Here is a 16,616-nt window from a genome sequence, read left to right as displayed (position 1 = left end):
ATCTCTGTCCATACCAACCTACCTAGTTCTGTTTCTGGTCCTGGGGTCCCAAGAAGCAAGTCCAGGTTGTAGCTACAGACAGACATCTTCTTGGGCAAGAGTGAGGATGCAATCTTCATGACTAATCATAAGAGACAAATACAGACTTCTTGTAAAACAAAAATAAGGATTTTAATGCTATGATTTAACATTTACTCAACTGTGGGCCTGTATTAATTATTTCTCTGTTGCTGTGACAAAACACCAGGACCAAGGCAGAAAGGTTCATTTGTTCCAGAGGGGTAACAGTCCTTTATGGGAACAAGTGACAGAAACAGAGCTGGGAATTCATACCTTGGGCTGTAAACAAGAAGCAGAAACGGTGAACTGGAAATGGCATGTGGCCTTTAAACCTAAAATCTTACCTTCAGAGACAACTCTGAAGTAGAAATTTCTGTTTTCGCCGGGCGGTGGTGGCTCACGCCTTTAATCCCAGCACTTGGGAGGCAGAGGCAGGCGGATTTCTGAGTTCGAGGCCAGCCTGGTCTACCGAGTGAGTTCCAGGTCAGCCAAGGCTATACAGAGAAACCCTGTCTCGAGAAAAAAAAAAAAAAAAAAAAAAAAAAAGAAATTTCTGTTTTCTCTGGAGACTCAGTGGTGTCCTGTGATGTTTTCTAGAAACTGTATCATGTTTTTGCTGATGCAGACGCATGGGAGGATGTTTTGCTTAGAACAGCCATGTGGTGTTTTTCTGGAAGCAGCCTGGAAAAGGGGCATGTGATGTTTTACTAGAGTGAATACTTGGGAAGATGTTTGGAAAGGATATTAGTGTAACCCAACAGACAGTAGACGGTGCTGTGCACTATTGGTATGTCTTACCATTCTTTGCTGGTCATGGTTGGGCCTTGCTGACATTGGTCTTTGCTGACAATGCTGTGTGGTATTGGTTTGCCTTGCCATTCTTTGCTGGTCATCATTTGTCATGAATTCATAGAGAGAAATGCCACCAAAGAACTTCTGGTGGTGTTCCTGCAGCTTTTTGCCACTTCAATGGACTCAGGCTGATTGGCAGAGCCTCAGGGTTTCTTCTGGATAGACCTGCCATTGCTAATTCATGAATGGTGTTTGCAAGTGGATCAAGCTACCACTGCTGATTTGTGTGAACCGAACAGCTGATATCTTGCCCATGCAGATTGGATTTGCCCCAAAGAACTATTTCTGACAGGTCCATATCCTCCTTTACTCTATTAACCCTTTCTTTCCACTACCTCTAGTGGGTGGTGGGCTAGAAACGAGGTTAAAGTATTTAAGAACCCTTATTAAAAGTACGTTTTGAATAATTTAATCCTACACAACTCCTCTGGTGAGACTACACCTTCTAATCCTCCCAAAACATTGCTAGCAACTGGTTACTATGTATCCAAACAACTGAGACTGGAGGGAGGAATTTTTATTCAAACTGTCACATTTGCCTCTGTGGCCCTCTTAGACCTATGACCATATCATAATGCAAAATGTATTTAGTCCAGAAGTGGACACTTTAAGGGTTCTTTGAAAAGTCAGTTGTGTTGGATGGTGTTTTGCTGGGGCAAACATGTGAAGGAGTGTTTTCCTGAAGTGGACACAGGTGAAAGACTAAGGCAGACTCCTGAGGGAACGTTTCACTGAAGCAGACACAGGAGAGAGGATGTCCTGCTAAAGCAAACATGTAAAGGACATGTGATGAAGGGTTCTTTGCTAACAACACACATGTATTGGTCCTCCTTACATTGTGTAGTTGATCTACATTTGTCAGGACTCTGGGGACTTGGGCTGATTACATGCACATGTTGAGGCAAGACTTGTACTGAGGCAAGGCACGTGGAGGACACGTGATCTTTGGAGGGTATAAACAGGTCTCCATGAAGTGATACAGACAAAGCTTGGCTTGCTGGTCTAGCTACCTATGCAACACTTGAGGGTCTCAAGTCTTTGCTGATCTCCTGATGTCCCTCCTGGTCCCTCCTGCTGATTCACCCTGAGGCTGAGGCCTGGCTGTCTCTGCTAGGTAGTGCTACCACTGCTGATGCTTGTGCTAACTTGACTCTACCAAACTAGACTGCTGGTGTATCTGTGAGGTATTTTCCAGTGGATCGCGCTGACACTGCTGACCTGTGAACTGAACTGCTGATTTCCAGATAACATAGATGGGATTTCCTCCAAAGAACCTTTCTAAACAGGCCCACTTCCCTGTATCCTTTCTTTCCCACTTCCTCTGGTGGGTGGTGGGTTACAAAGGAGGTTAAAATGTTTAAGAAGCATCATTAAAAATAAGGTTTAAAAAAAATTAAAGTTACAGAGTCCTAATTCAAAAGTCTCTTATTCTTTTACAGTCTCAACAGTATCTAAAAATCCAAAAGTCTTCTCAGACTCTAGGCAATCTCTTAATTGTAACCCCATATAAAATCGAAAGCAAATTACATACTTCCAACACACAGTTCACACAATATGCATTACCATTTAAAAGGGAAGGAATAGGGACATAGTCAGAAAATATTGGACCAAAGCAAGATTGAAACCCAGCAGGACAGACTCCACATTTTACAGTACAATGTCAAAAGACTTAGATGGCTGTACCCTTCCAGCTTTACTGTTAGAAACACGCATCTCTCTCCTGGGCTGACTCCACTCCCTGTGTGCAGAGATCTCATTGATCTGGCATCTCCAACATCCTGGGAGCTCTACTGAAACCAGGCTCCACTTCTATGGTTTCACCTTCTATGGAGGCTTTAGTAATGGCCTCTTGGGGCCTCCATGCAGGGACTTCGCAGACGTGTGTTCGCTGGCTTCTGTGGCTCTCTGAAATCGGAGAAGAGTCCATAACTTTGTTACTCCTGCATCTTTGCCCCTAGATGACACTTCCAAGTTCAGATGCCAGGCTGGGATGGACCCTGGCACCTCAAAGCACGCAGCTTTGGTTTGTTTTTGCTTTATTGGCATTTTTCTTTCACAATGTAAAGGTCTGGTCTTGCCCCCAGGGAACCCTTCCCTTTATTCCTGCAGATGATGTCTTTCCTAACCAGCACCAACCTCCTGGCCAATCACAGCCTCTCTCGAAGCACAGGTCTGGACTGGAACATCAAGCTTGTCCGTGTCCCTTTCCTCTTCAAATTGAACTTTACACATTTCTTTCTGTCCTGTTCACCCATCTCATTATAGGCATATGTCAGAGTGGTTACTAATAAACATGCCACAGTTAATATCAGGCTGTTTTGAAATCTTCAGCAAAGAAATTAGTCTGTTATAGCTATCTATCTATCTATCTTTCTATCTATCTATCTATCTATCTATCTATCTATCTATCTATCTATCTATCTTTCTATCTATCTATCTAATCTATCTATCTATCTATCTATCTATCTATCTATCTATCTATCTATCTATCTATTGGCTTTTTGAAACAGTGTTTCTTTGTGTGGCTTTGGCTGAACTAGAACTCACTCTGTAGACCAGGCTGGCCTTGAACTCAGAGATCCGACTGCCTCTTCCCTCCATGTGCTTGAGATTAAAGGCACACACTACCACCAGTTATTTGTCTTTTACTTTTAAATTTAGTCTTAGACAAGTTCTTAAGACAAGAACAGAAAGCAGCCACATTCTTTGCCAAAATATCATACAAGAAAGGTCTCTAGTTCAGTTCCTAATATTGTGTCCCCCCCCCACTCCCGAACCTCTTGATCTGCACCTCCTTGGTCTGCAAAACTTTCAGTAGGCTTTCAAATTCCTTCCAAGAGAGCTCATTATCTCTGCTGACAGCATGCAATGGATTTTCCAGTCCAAAGTTTTAAAGTCTGTTGGGTCTGACACAGCAATAGCCCATCCCTGTACCAACTTCTGTATTAGTTACATTTCTATTGCTGTAACAGAACACCATAATCAAGGTAAGTTGTAGAAGGAAAGGGGTCTTTGGACTTCCAGTTCCAGAGGGGTTAAAGGTCCATTACAGCAAGTCACAGGCATGGTGGCAGGAAATGGAACTGAGAGCTCACATCTTGATACAAGTAGGAGGCAGAAAATACAGCCTGAGAATGGCTTTGAAGCTTCAAAGACCACCCCTAGTGACATACCTCCTCCCAGAAGGCCACACCTTCCAGAAGGCCACGCCTCCCAGACATACCCAAACAGTGCTGAACCTGGGGCGGGTTGGGGGTGGGGGTAGGTATGGGAATGGGGGTGGGTGGGGATGGGAGGGTGGGGGGCTGGGAAGGGCAGTCTCAGTCACCACAGAGCCCCTTTGCATATGAGATCTTAAGTTTCTTGAATCTTACCTCATAATTTTGTTAGATGAAGGGCTGAGATTGGTGGCCATGGATCATAGTTCAGACCGCAGCACCCACACCTGCATGATTCCTTTGTTTCTTTAAGGGATTAGATTGTCACTGAAGCCAGAGGCTGATGTATTCAGGAGGCACTTGGCATGGCTGTGGCAACCTGAGGTCTGGCTCACCTCAGGTGCTGTGGTCTGATGGCTCAGTTCAATGGCAGTTTGTGGAGTTGTTGGAATAACTGAGGTGGAGGTGAGGAGACATGTGTCTGGGGAAGCCTAGAAAGCCGGGGACTGGGCTGTGGGAAACTTGGAGTCTGGGCTTTGAGACAGAAGGGCTATAGCCACAGACTAGAATTTTAGTATAGACTCAGCCTGACTTGTCAGTGGTTTCCAGTACTCTGGAGAGAAGGTCTGTTATCTGAGGAAGCTTTGGGGCCGTGCTAGCTCAGGAACTCCCCAACTTCTTTGGTCACTAGTGAAGCTGACATCTGTCTCTCTTCTTCAGTAAGTATGCTTACTTGCTTTGTGTTCCAGTCAAGTCCTGTGTGTGGGGCCACCATTCTCATTGCTCCCCTCTCACGTCCTTAGCCATTCTTCAGATTCTCTTAATCCAGGAAGAACACAGGGCTCAGCCTTAGAGAGATCAGGGCAGCAATTCTGGCTCAGAGTGGCTGTGTGACCAGAGCCAAGTTACTTCTCTGAATCTTGGTTTCCCACCTATAAAATGGAATAATAAAAATATCTGACTGTCAAAGAATGTGGCTGCTTTCTGTTCTTGTCTTAAGAACTTGTCTAAGACTAAATTTAAAAGTAGAGCAGTGGATATGAGGGTTAACAAAACAATATAGCCGGAATACCTGCCACGGAGCAAATGCTAAATCTAGTAAGTGGTGATGGCAGATGCAGCATAGGAATAAGGAAATGATTGATGCAAACAGAACCCGTGGTATGTAGGATGAAAGTTTCTGAAGTGTGGGTATGAGAGTCAACTGAACTAGTGTCTGAGCCACCACCACCATTTCCCTGCATCCCACTCCTGGCCTCTGTCCCTGGCCTCTGTCTGGCGTTGCCCTGACTGGAAAGTTTGCTTCCTGGATCATTCTCCCTACCAATTTACCCCCTCACCCCCACCCCCCACCCTCCGATGCTCAGACAGGGTCCTTACCTGGGCTGTGATCTCTAGACGACCTCACTGACCCTGGAGAACAGTCTACCCCTCTTCCCATTCTACAGCAGAAACCTAGGTCAGAGTGCCCCATCCCCTTGCCTCCTGACTGGAGTGCCCCGAAGTGTCTTCTTCCATCCCCACATGGCAGCAGCCTCCCGGGTTCAGCAAATCGGCCTCATCCGATGTTGTTTATGTAATCCTTCCCTGAAGTAACAAGGTGTTTACTGTTGCACAAACACATTTTGGTTTAACGGCTGACAGTAAAACTGTCTGATAAAGTTTGATTTAGCGAAAGAAAGCAAAATAAATCTAGGGACACAGAGAGCCGTAGGGAAGAGGGGCTGCTGGGTCTTTATAAAAGGGGCAAGAGAGCATTGGCCAGGAGCTGACCTGTATTAGCCTGGTTGTTCTTTCTGTCCCTCTTCCAAAAGTCCCTGGATGGTCCCCCTTTGAGCAAGTTCACCGAGACCCTGATCAGTCATGAACTCTGGATCCTTGAATCCCTTGCTGTGATACAGGTCTAGCTTTCTCCCTGGTCTGCTCTGGAGAAGGGCTCTATCCTCAAACATCCGGGGCAGTTTGCTGCTCCCTGCAAAAGCCTCCTCTGAACTCTCTGGAGCAAAGGTGGCCTGAACTAGCAGACCTGAGAACTGGCTCCAGCTCTGTCCTGTATGCTAGGGAGGCCTTGGGCAAGTCACCTTGCTTCTAGAGATGCCATGCCACTTAGCTACAAGAGGCGTGAGAGCAATAAAATCTGCAGCAGAACCTGTTTCGTAATTAGACCCTTGCTTCATTTAGGACACCCCTGCCTTGACAGCCATGAAGCTTCACACGGGACATGCTGGTTGTCCTCTCCGGCATGTTCTGCTTGCTAAGTAAAACAGACCAAGCATCTGTTCTTACAGGTAGGTCTTCCATGATTCAGGTTAGTTAAAGGGTACACCTTTCCTCCTCTGCTTCAAATCTGATTAGTGAACTCTAGAGAAGCCTGGAGCCTCCAAAGTGTATAAAGAGGTCTCTGCTTCCCAAATAAGCAGAAAAACATGTTAAGGAAATAAATTTACAGCTGTTGGACTGGGTGTCGATGACTGTAAATGCCTGCAGGCAGATCACTGCTTCGGGGAGCATCCTGCCGGGTAGAGGCAGAAGAAACTATGGGAGAAGTGTACCTATGACAGAAGGGACTATGGGAGAAGGAGTGTACCTATGACAGAAGGGACTATGGGAGAAGTGTACCTATGACAGAAGGGACTATGGGAGAAGGAGTGTACCTATGACAGAAGGGACTATGGGAGAAGTGTACCTATGACAGAAGGGACTATGGGAGTAGGAGTGTACCTATGACATAGTTTTCCTCTTTACACAAGGGGACACGACCTGGCTTGTGTGTCAGAGTCTCATGCTGGTGTTGATTAGTGGGTGACTGCAGCTGAGTGCCATCCTGGAGCATAAAGGGAGGATGTGGTAGCAAGAGTTGGAGGCAGGAGACTCTGTAACACGTCTCTGTCTTTGAAATAGTGCTCAGATTCAAAGGGAAGACAGAGATATACCATGTGCCATTATTTATATCAGTTAAAAATACGATTTTTTTAAAAAGCATACAAACATGAGTGGGTAGATGATGGAGAGGAGATTTGAGGATAGGAAGGGAATTTCTCAAAGCTCTGCCCGAAATGGTAGCCTCCTTTCCACTTCATGTTTCCATGTTCCATCCTCACTTGCTCACCTTCCTTGACCTTCCTTGCCCATGCCTGGCTGTCAGCAGTTATCATGGATGAGTATCTCAGGGAGAATGGGGATCCAGAGAACTTGAGGGGACCACACCCTCTTAGTAATGGAGTCTGGATGCTGCCCAGCAAATGTCTCCTGAATGCTTTGAAGAAATGCTGATTCTTCCGTCTCCAGCAAATGTCCTTCTCTCCCTGAGCTTGGATTCCCATAGCTGCCAAGACAGAGACGATAATCACAATTCTTTTCTAGGGTCATTGTGAAGACCAGCTGGTACCGCTGTGTTGGATGAGGCATCCAGGTCAGGAGAGAAAGGACAGAACAGGGTAGCTCAAATCCCAGCTCTGCCTGTGTTAGGTGCCGGCTTTGAGTAGCGGAGTTCTTACTCCTCGTCAGTCAGGTTTACATTCTGTAAAATGAGCATTGCTCATGCCGGCTATGAAGAGCTGTTCTGAGGGTTATCGACAGCGCCAACAAAGTACTTGCTGTCTAAAAGTAAATGTTCAGAAAGCCAATCTCTATTTTCATTCACCAGCTTATTTAATGAATCATTGGTGGGTACTGTTGTGACTTGAATGCCTTTGCTCCCCCCACACCCAGACTCAGACATTGAAATCCTAATCCCCTCGAGGCCATGGTGTTGGGAGGGAATCGATGGAGTCAATGAGGTGCCTCCCCCACTAAGAGGCTCGTCTGTTAAGAGGCTCTAGGGAGCTGCTATGTATCTTTTGCCATGTTATGACACCGATAGAATGTTCCATCTATGAAGCAGAGAGTAAGTCCTTACCAGATACAGAATCTACTGGTGCCTTGTTCTTGGATTTTGCAGTACACTGTGAGACCTGTGTCTCAGAACGGCTAAGAGAGCATCAATGTTGTGCTAGACAGAGGAGAAGACTAAAGAACCATGACTTCTTGCTGTGGAAGAGGAGCCAGGTAAGCACCTTAGTTATCTATGGCTGCCAAACAAACAATTTACCCCAAATTTAGCAGTGAAAACAGCATTCTGGTTACCCCAGTGTTCAGGCACAGCTTAGGTTTGAGAAGGCTGCTACCATAACGTCACCTCGGGCTGTACTCACAGTATGATTTAGATTGGAGAGGGAGGTGAAGGCTGTTGGAGTGGTTTAGTGGAGTCGCTTGGGTTTCTTTGCCTTGTGGACATACTGTGCTTCAGTTCGTCATGTGGCATCTGGCTCCCTTCAGCACCAGAACACATGTCCTGGTCCTGGTGATGCAATGTGACATCATCTCTGCTTCATTTTATTCACTAGAAATAAGTCACTAAATCCAGTCCTGGCCCAAGGCGGGAGGAAATGGCACATGGATACAAGAGAATCAAACATTAGATGGATCCAGTCAGTCTATGTAGGAGTTGTCATTTTCAAGTGCAGTGAAGTTGCCCATAACCAGAGGTGACTGAGGAATTCATCTCTCACACACAGCAAAGTCAGTGGGCTTCATTTTGGGAGCACAGTCCAGCTGTGCTTTCTATAAGGACTACGCATGATTGAGTAACTAGGAATTATTTATTTATCCATATAGTGATGTGGGCCGAGCCATCCTGACTAATTAGGCCCTCTGGCTGCATGCAGGGGTTGTTTCAACTCTCAGGGAAACAACATTCATTTATGTGGATGTCATTTATGTCCCTGTCAGTCCATGTAAAGCAGTGTGTGTGTGCGCGTGTGTGTGCATTTCTATCATCTCTGCCTCTTGTGTCCTGCCCCTCCCTGAGCCTACAGACCCCTAGGCTCACCTTTCCTCTGTCCCCCCATGCCCTGTGTCGGGAGGTCACGTGTGGGGAAGCAAGCACCACATGGTTTTAATCATTTTGCTATAAAAGCCGAGCTGCTCTCTGCTTTGATCAGGGTTGAGCTGGTGGAGGAAGGGCTGGGGGCCGGGCTGGCCTGTCCGTGAAGCCCTCCGAGTGCAGCTCCCACATCAGACCGCGGCCATAAAATGGAGCACAGCTCATTAATTCTCCCTCTTAACCAGGGCACCTGACAAGAACTGACTTTGAAAACCAGGAGGACGGATGGGTGGGCGGGTGGGCAGCTCTTGGTCTAGGGGGGAAACATCTGTTTCCAGGTCCCTGGCTGTTAAATTGACATCTTTTTATTTGAAAAAATTTCTTTTATTTCGCAACTTCCTGCAGTTGGCAAGGTCTCCAGTGCCAGGGGATAGACTGTGTGGCTTTGTGGGTTATGTGAACTGAGTGGCCTGGCTGTTCAGCTGAACAACAGACCTCCAGGTGCCACAGTGGACAGCTTGGCCCTCTGTCAATTATTAAACCTGCATTAGTGCAGAGAACATCAAACTCCATAAAAAAGCAAAATGGCCTTTAAATTGAAAACCTTGTGAATGTCCTTGAGCCTCCAGACGAGAAATATTAGTGAAGAGTTAGAAAATTCACCTCAAGCCTAGTATGTTTCATCACATCTCCTCTCTCTCCACGTAGCAATCAAGTTTCCTTAACAAGAACAACCCAGGCCCTTGTGGGTCTACAGCCTTCATCCTGCAAGCTGAGGTAACCATTGGTAACCAAAGACCAAGATTTGACCTTTAACTTTGAACTGTTAAAGGTCACTGACAGAGGCTGAGTTGGTCATCCTTTCATCCCGAGAAGGATGAGAGCCTGGGCTTCTTAGGACAGGCAGATGGAAGTGATGACCTGTTTATGTCTTCTTTGTCTTAGGGCCTTGGCATTATTTTTACCGTGACCACATGGACCATTGTCAACAGGACACACAGCAGACAGCCAGGGCCATTGGTTAACCTCTGAGGAACAAGAGCGTAAGTTCTAAAGGATTGTGGAGAGGTAACTGCATTCGATGTGCCTCTGTCTGTGCTTGAGTGTGTACGTGTTCATGGGAGTGTGGAGGGTACTAGAAGATGTGTGTCTCAGTGAATCTGTGTGAAAGTTGATTCCGAAGTGTGTTTCTGAAGCTGCGTGCCTGTGGAATGTGTAACTGCCTTTGTCAGGGTGTGATTTGTGTGTTCAGGTACACAGAGAAGGGCTGCATGAAGCAGTGCCCTGCATTTGCGGACAGCATGATTTCCTAAAAGTGACAAACTTAGTGGTTTGACTTTGCCAGTGACTCAGTGATCTCAGGCATGCCCACTGTATCCCCTGGAAGCCCTCAGTGAGACTGTAGGTTGCCCAGTCACTTTGTCTGGGTCCCTCTCTTTCAAAACTTATCAAGCTGCCTAATTTTGTGCACTGCATTTCAGTCTCCCCCATTTTAAACACGATGATTTTACTTTGTGTATATGAGTCATTGACTTGCATGCATGATATTACCTTGTACATGATGTCTGTTGGAACTGAGATTATAGATGGTTGTGACCTATCAAGTGGGTTCAAGGAATTGAACCTAGGTCCTCTGCAAGAGCAACAAGTGCAAAGCAACTAGTACCAAATCAAGTCCATGTAAAGCAACTTGAAGCAATGTGGCGCAGAGCAAGCATGGGGTTAAGCATCAGAGCAACGCCTTTTCTTATTTCCACTATTTCCAAGTCTTTTCTCAAACCCATGTCTTAGTCAGGGTCACATTGTTGTGACGAAACACCGTGACCCAAAGCACCTTAGGGAGGAAAGGGTTTATTTAGCTTGCATTTCTACACTGTAGCCTATCACTGAAGGAAGTCAGGACAGGAACTCAAACAGGATAAGAACCTGGAGGCAGGAGCTGATGCAGAGGCCATGGAGGGGTGCTGCTTACTAGCTTGTCCCCCATGACTTGTTCAGCCTGCTTTCTTATAAAACCCAGGACCACCAGCCCAAGAGTGGCACTACCCACGACAGACTGGGCCTCTCCTTTCAGTCACTAATTTAAAAGCCTACTCTTATGGAGGCATTTTCTTCATTGAGGTTCCCTCCTCCTTTCAGATGACTCTAGTTTGTGTCAAGTTGACATGAAACTGTCCAGCACATCCTGTTCTTCTGTTGATGTCTCTTATTCTCCTTACACCACATGGTCAGTTAATCATGTGCAGTCCCATGGGCAGTGTTGCTGTAAACCACCTTTCCAGACCAGACCACTCACCCAGGCAGGAATGATCCAGACAGGGTGACCCCTGAGGAGACAGCCACCTAAGCACGATTTAATTTCTCAGCATCCTTGGGGGGAAGCAGGTGGAGACCTGAGTTAGCCTCCTGGCAGTGTGCTTCCTCTTCCCTCTCTGCACTTAGCTTGGGGTGAGGAGGAAAGCCCAGATGCAAGGAAGGATCTGGTACCAGCTTCCTATCAGTTTGGGGTCAAGCAAACAAGAAAGTCAACATCCTGGTCACTCTGGCTTTTCTGTTGCAATGTGAATATATTAAAAGGCAACATTCCAGCTGTGCAAATCACTAGGCCATTGAAATAAAAGGCCTTTTAACTTTAACCATTAAAGATTTAACTAGTCAATAAATCCAAGTGTGTGGGGGGTTGTTACCTAATGTTTATTACATTTCGCTTGCTTTTAATTCAGCAGCAAATGCCATGCTTGCACTTCCATGGGAAAGACCTTCCTTTACAGCTGAGATCCACTATGTCCCAACCAAACCCAAGCAAGAAGTCGCTATCTCCAGGAGGGCTGACTCACTTTCTTCTCAAATCTCCTTGGAAGTTAAGATGGCTCTGTTAGTTTTATACACTAGTTTGCCTGCCGGACAAAAGACCTGGAAGACCCTCTTGTTGCCATAGTTGGAACATGACTGATTAATTAGAAATTTGACATTCAGCGTGACTTTTCCAGATTCAGATTTCACAGAGGCACAGAGGCCTGTAGCATTGGTGAAGAAAAATCTCAATGTCTTTTCTCTTAGTAGTTTCTGAGTGAGTTGGGTAATCAGGTTTTAGACGCTGGCAATTTGTTCACCCCACCCACCCCACCCCACCCCACCCCACCCCACCCACCCCACCCCACCCCACCCCACCCCCAGGCAGGGTTTCATTGTGTAACAGTACTGATTGTCCTGGAACTTGTTCTGTAGACCAGGCTCGCTTCTAACTCACAGAGATTCTCTTGACTCTGCCTCACAACTGGGATTAAAGGTGTGCCGCTGCCACCACCACCATCCAGAGGCCCTGACAATTTTAAAAAAGAAATAAAGAAAAGGATGTTATTGTGATTATTCTTATTATTACTGTTTTTTTTTTTTTTTACATTTACAGCAGGCACAACATCTGTTCAGTAATGAAATATGGGTTTTAATCTGCACAAATGTGAGAGCACAGAACTTAACCATCATAGCCACCATAAAGGTTTTAACCCGAATAGAAGCTGGATAAATCTTGGCCATCAAAACAAAAGGCCGACAGAAAGCAGAAGAGGGCCTGACATACTTGTTGAGTTACACCAGCCAGCTCCAGGACACAGCCACAGTCCAGATGTGCGACTTTTCCTGCCCACTGACAGCTACAACCCACTCCAGCAGCGAAGTCTAAACTCTTTTTTTTTTCTTTTTTGGCCCCTGAGGGCTGGCTGTAGGGTGTATACCCTGGGTTCCTGTCTCTCAGAACAAACCAGCGATGTGGGAAATATTCTCTGGATTCTCCCTCTATTTGGGATACTTCCCTCTGAAGCATTTTTAAATCTAAATAGGAGGTAAGTAGAATTGATAAGCTGTCATGATTTTTTTTTAAGTGGTTTTACTTTGAGCCCGAAGATGTTTGACTTGACTGTGTCCCAGAGTAGAATTCCGTAGTGGAGCAGTCACAGATACTAGTTCAAATGGCAGGGGGCACAGGAGGTGGCAACAGATCCCATACTTTCTTAGCTTTGGCCAAGGACGCATTGATTCATGGTTGTCCTTTCTGCCCTCAGGATCTTGATCTGTGACTCCTACCTTTCCATTGAGAAGGAAGTATACCTCCCAGGGACAGGAAGTTCCTGCCCCCAGAGGTCCCTAGCATGATGTGGCAAGGAAGGGCTAAATTTGCTAAATTTCAAAGCCTCCTCAATGAGCTATGAGGGGAAGGCATGACAATTTGGGGGGAGGGGATCACTTTAGTTTTCTGTAATCCTCAAATCTCAATTAAGAGACAAAAAGCAAGAGAGAGACTTCTCAACTGTTATTAGAAAGATCTGCTTCCCCAGGACGTGCCATTTTGGAAGCAAAGATGTTACCTGGATCCCTTATACCCATGCAGCTGCACTGCAGGCAGCCCTGACTGCTGGGCGTTGCATGTCCTTGGCATTCGTGGGGACAAGGCACCTAACTTCCCGAAGGACCACAGAGGTTTAGGAGTGATCTCCAGTCACTCATATGTCCGTTCATATATTACCTCATTCACCCATCCATTTACTCACTGAGCAGATTCCACTCTGTATTTCCATGTAGCTCTGTGCTGGGTGTTTGGTTCAAAGCTGAAGGCAGAATGAAGCCAACGCCTGAGCAGATGATCCACCAAAGCCCTCTGGGGGAGAAGACAGGGACATTGACTTCACCCTAGGAGTTACTTGATGGAACCCCTGCTCCATGCAGACACCCCAGACCACCAGTGATTGGGTCGGTCCTGTCTTTTATTGGTCCCCCTAGAGTCATTCGTGGCACCCTTTAAGCTCTCCCAACCGTCTAGAACTCCCAGCTCCACGTTTACCTCCGTATTCAGTTCATGCTTACAAAGAAGGCAGCCGAGGCTGATGCTGTGTCCCCAGAGGGTCCCCACTCTCTGCTATTCCTCTTATTTTCCCAGCTGTGGGGTCAGAACCCAATCCCTCCCATTTCCTTTTGATCCCTGTATTCTCACCTCCTCCGGAACCTACCCCTCCCGCTGTAGTCCGCTCAGTTTCTCCTTCCCACCTGGGCTTCCAGGGCCCCAGATCGGGGTCTTCTTCCTTTGGGTTCTTGACTGAGACCTTGGAGCTTGGACCTTGGTAGGGGGAAGGGTAGAGTCATTCTCCCCAATCTTCTCTTTACCGCAGTGAACCGGCCTCAGACGCTCTCACTGCCTCTTCTTTTTCCTTTTCTCTTCAGAAACATTTTAAAAGGTTGAACCGGGCTCATGAACTTTAAGGGGTTTATTAGTTTCAAAAGCTGCGTTCTCTGTTTGGAAGGAGGGAAAACAGTCGCCTTCTTTTTGGATTACGTCAATCCACAGGCGTCTGTAATTTACATTTAAAAAAAACCTGAAATGTTCAGAAATAATGGGAAAGCTGCTTGAAAAAAGCAGATGAAATAAAAACGGATGGGAAATGTGTATTATACAAAAACCAGACCTGTGAGCCTGAGGCGAGACGGACCGATGACCCGGGAGCTGATTAATGAGGCAAGCCAAAGGAATCCCCAATGAGCCAAGATGCCACACTCTCCTCAGGACCACAGACGCCTAGGCGCTGGCATTTCATTTCCCACGCACGACCTCACGGATGGTTCTCATTCTGAAACTTTAGGACCCCTGCTGTTTCTGCCCTAGGAGAAAGGACTCCTGGATCCGATGGAGTTGGCAATGGGGGAGTGGAGGCGATAGGAACTAGGGGTCTTGCAGGAGGAGACCCTTCTGTGTCCCAGCCTCAGTTTCACTTACCCACAAATTATTCTTTTCTTATAAATCATTGTCTTATTTAGTCCCTTCTTTAATTTCTTCCCTTTCATCTTCCTCTGAGAAAAAAGGAGAGGAAAGTCAAATTTCAGGTCACGACAGGATGTATTCTGGCAGAATTTTATTTCTGATAATTGTCTAATAGAATCACTTCATTAAAACAGAGAAATCTGACTCTCAGTTACAAATCAAATATCTATTTACAAAGTAACTCTGTTTCGATGTGTACCTTTTCTGCACGTTATGTCTCTCAGTGCTGTGTAGTTTGACATACCTTTGGCAAATATATTAAGACCATATCATAACACAAGTTTGATGACATTAGATTTTGGAAATTCAAAGAGACTAAAAGCAATGTGATGCATGCCACCCTCTTTGTCAAGGCCAGAAGGGCAGACACACAAGTTGCCATGGTCTCTGTTAGCAGGGGTATCGGTGCAGGAGGTAGAATGAGCTGTCTCTCATAGGTCTCAGGCATTTGATGACTCAGTCCCTGGCTGGTGGCCCTTTACAAATTGTTTGGATGCATTACCTTGTAGCGGAAGGATGTCACTGGTAGACTTTGAAGTTTCAAAGACTGGTACTGCTTGTGAGACGTGGACTCTCGGTTGTTCCCACCACTGTGTGTTTTTTCTCCCGTCATGGACTCTTAACCCTCTGGACCCATAAGCCCAATCAAGCTCTTTCTCTCATACATTGCCTTGGTCACAGATCTTTATCACAGCGATAGAAAAGTAACTAGGACAGTCAAGTGTTACAGGAGTATCTGCCAGAGTGGAGAGGCAGGGGAAGGAACTTGGGTGGATTGCTAGAGAGACGGGTGCTTGGATGAAGAGTGGGATTTGATCCCATGAGACTGTGGGCCTGGTCTCAGAGGTAGAGCATTGTGCGGTATGAAAGCAGACTGAGTTAAGGTGATTGGCAGGAGGCGGGCCTTCAGGGGAAGGCAGGGACCCAGTCAGATGGACATTTTCCTGAGAGCCTAGATTTTGTTTTGTGGGCAACAAGAAGGGTCTTACATGTCTGAGTCACTTTTGTGGAGTGATGGAGGTGGCTTCAGAAACTATTCAGTCCTACCGTTTGTTTATTTTAGGTGGCGAAGATGAGCGTTACAGGGTAAATTCAACTCCCTGTCATGGCTGCTGGTATTAGCTGTATTAGTTTGTTTCTGTCACTGTACTAAGATTACTGAAGCTGGGTAACTTGATTAAGAAACTGAGGTCTGGAAAGAGGAGGTATATAGCCCTGTTGGACTAGGTGTGGCTTTGTTGAAGGAAATTTGTCACTAGGAGGTTGGCTTTGAGGTGTCCAAAGCTCAGGCCAGGTCTAGTGGTTCACAGTCAATTAAGACGTAGAACTCTCAGTTCCTGTCTCTCCCCCTCCCTCCTTCCCTCCTTCTCTTCCTTTCTTCCTTTTTTCTTTTTTGTTTTTCTGAGACAGGGTTTCTCTGTGTAGACCAGGCTGTCCTTGAATTCACAGAGATCAGCCTGCCTCTGCTTTCTGAGTGCTGAGATTATAGGCATGCACCACTGCCACCTGGTGTTTTGCTTTCTTAAAAAGTGGACAAAATCCTCATTTTACCTGTTCTGTTTCGCACGCTTGTGTGTGTGTGTGTGTGTGTGTAAGATCTTTTTGTGGGGACATGGGACTCAGCATTAGGGGTTTGACTCAGTTCGCTGGTCAGTGAACCCTACAGATCTTTCTGTCTCTCCCGTGCTGGGATTGCAAGTATGAGAAGCCACACTTGGGTTTTTTCATAGGCAATGGGGATGAAATGTAGGTCCTTACACTTGCATGACACGCACTTTACCTCCTGAGCCGTCTCCTTGTCACTCTCCTCAGTCCCTCCCTCATATGCTTTTACAAGTTGTTCTTACAGGCCAGAGAGATGCCTCTGTCTTTA

General features: G+C 46.2%; 2 long non-coding RNA genes across 2 annotated transcripts; both read right to left on the bottom strand.

Moving 5' to 3' along the window:
- Window positions 1-212: 212 nt before the first annotated feature.
- LOC143443922 (uncharacterized) lies at window positions 213-9,152 on the bottom strand. Its single transcript, XR_013113338.1, has 4 exons — window positions 8,264-9,152; window positions 7,180-7,395; window positions 4,287-5,002; window positions 213-2,817 (listed from the first exon to the last, which is right to left on the bottom strand). It is a non-coding gene; the product is annotated as an uncharacterized LOC143443922 (long non-coding RNA).
- Window positions 9,153-12,111: 2,959 nt separating this feature from the next.
- Window positions 12,112-14,406, bottom strand: LOC143443982 (uncharacterized). The gene is made up of 3 exons (XR_013113442.1): window positions 13,938-14,406; window positions 13,482-13,588; window positions 12,112-12,256 (listed from the first exon to the last, which is right to left on the bottom strand). It is a non-coding gene; the product is annotated as an uncharacterized LOC143443982 (long non-coding RNA).
- Between the last annotated feature and the right edge of the window lie 2,210 nt (window positions 14,407-16,616).

The sequence above is a fragment of the Arvicanthis niloticus genome, chromosome 11, assembly GCF_011762505.2.
Source record: "Arvicanthis niloticus isolate mArvNil1 chromosome 11, mArvNil1.pat.X, whole genome shotgun sequence".
NCBI classification, from domain to species: Eukaryota; Metazoa; Chordata; class Mammalia; order Rodentia; family Muridae; genus Arvicanthis; species Arvicanthis niloticus.
The sequence above is the reverse complement of the archived record's forward strand: the minus strand, read 5'-3'. Positions and strand labels throughout refer to the sequence as shown.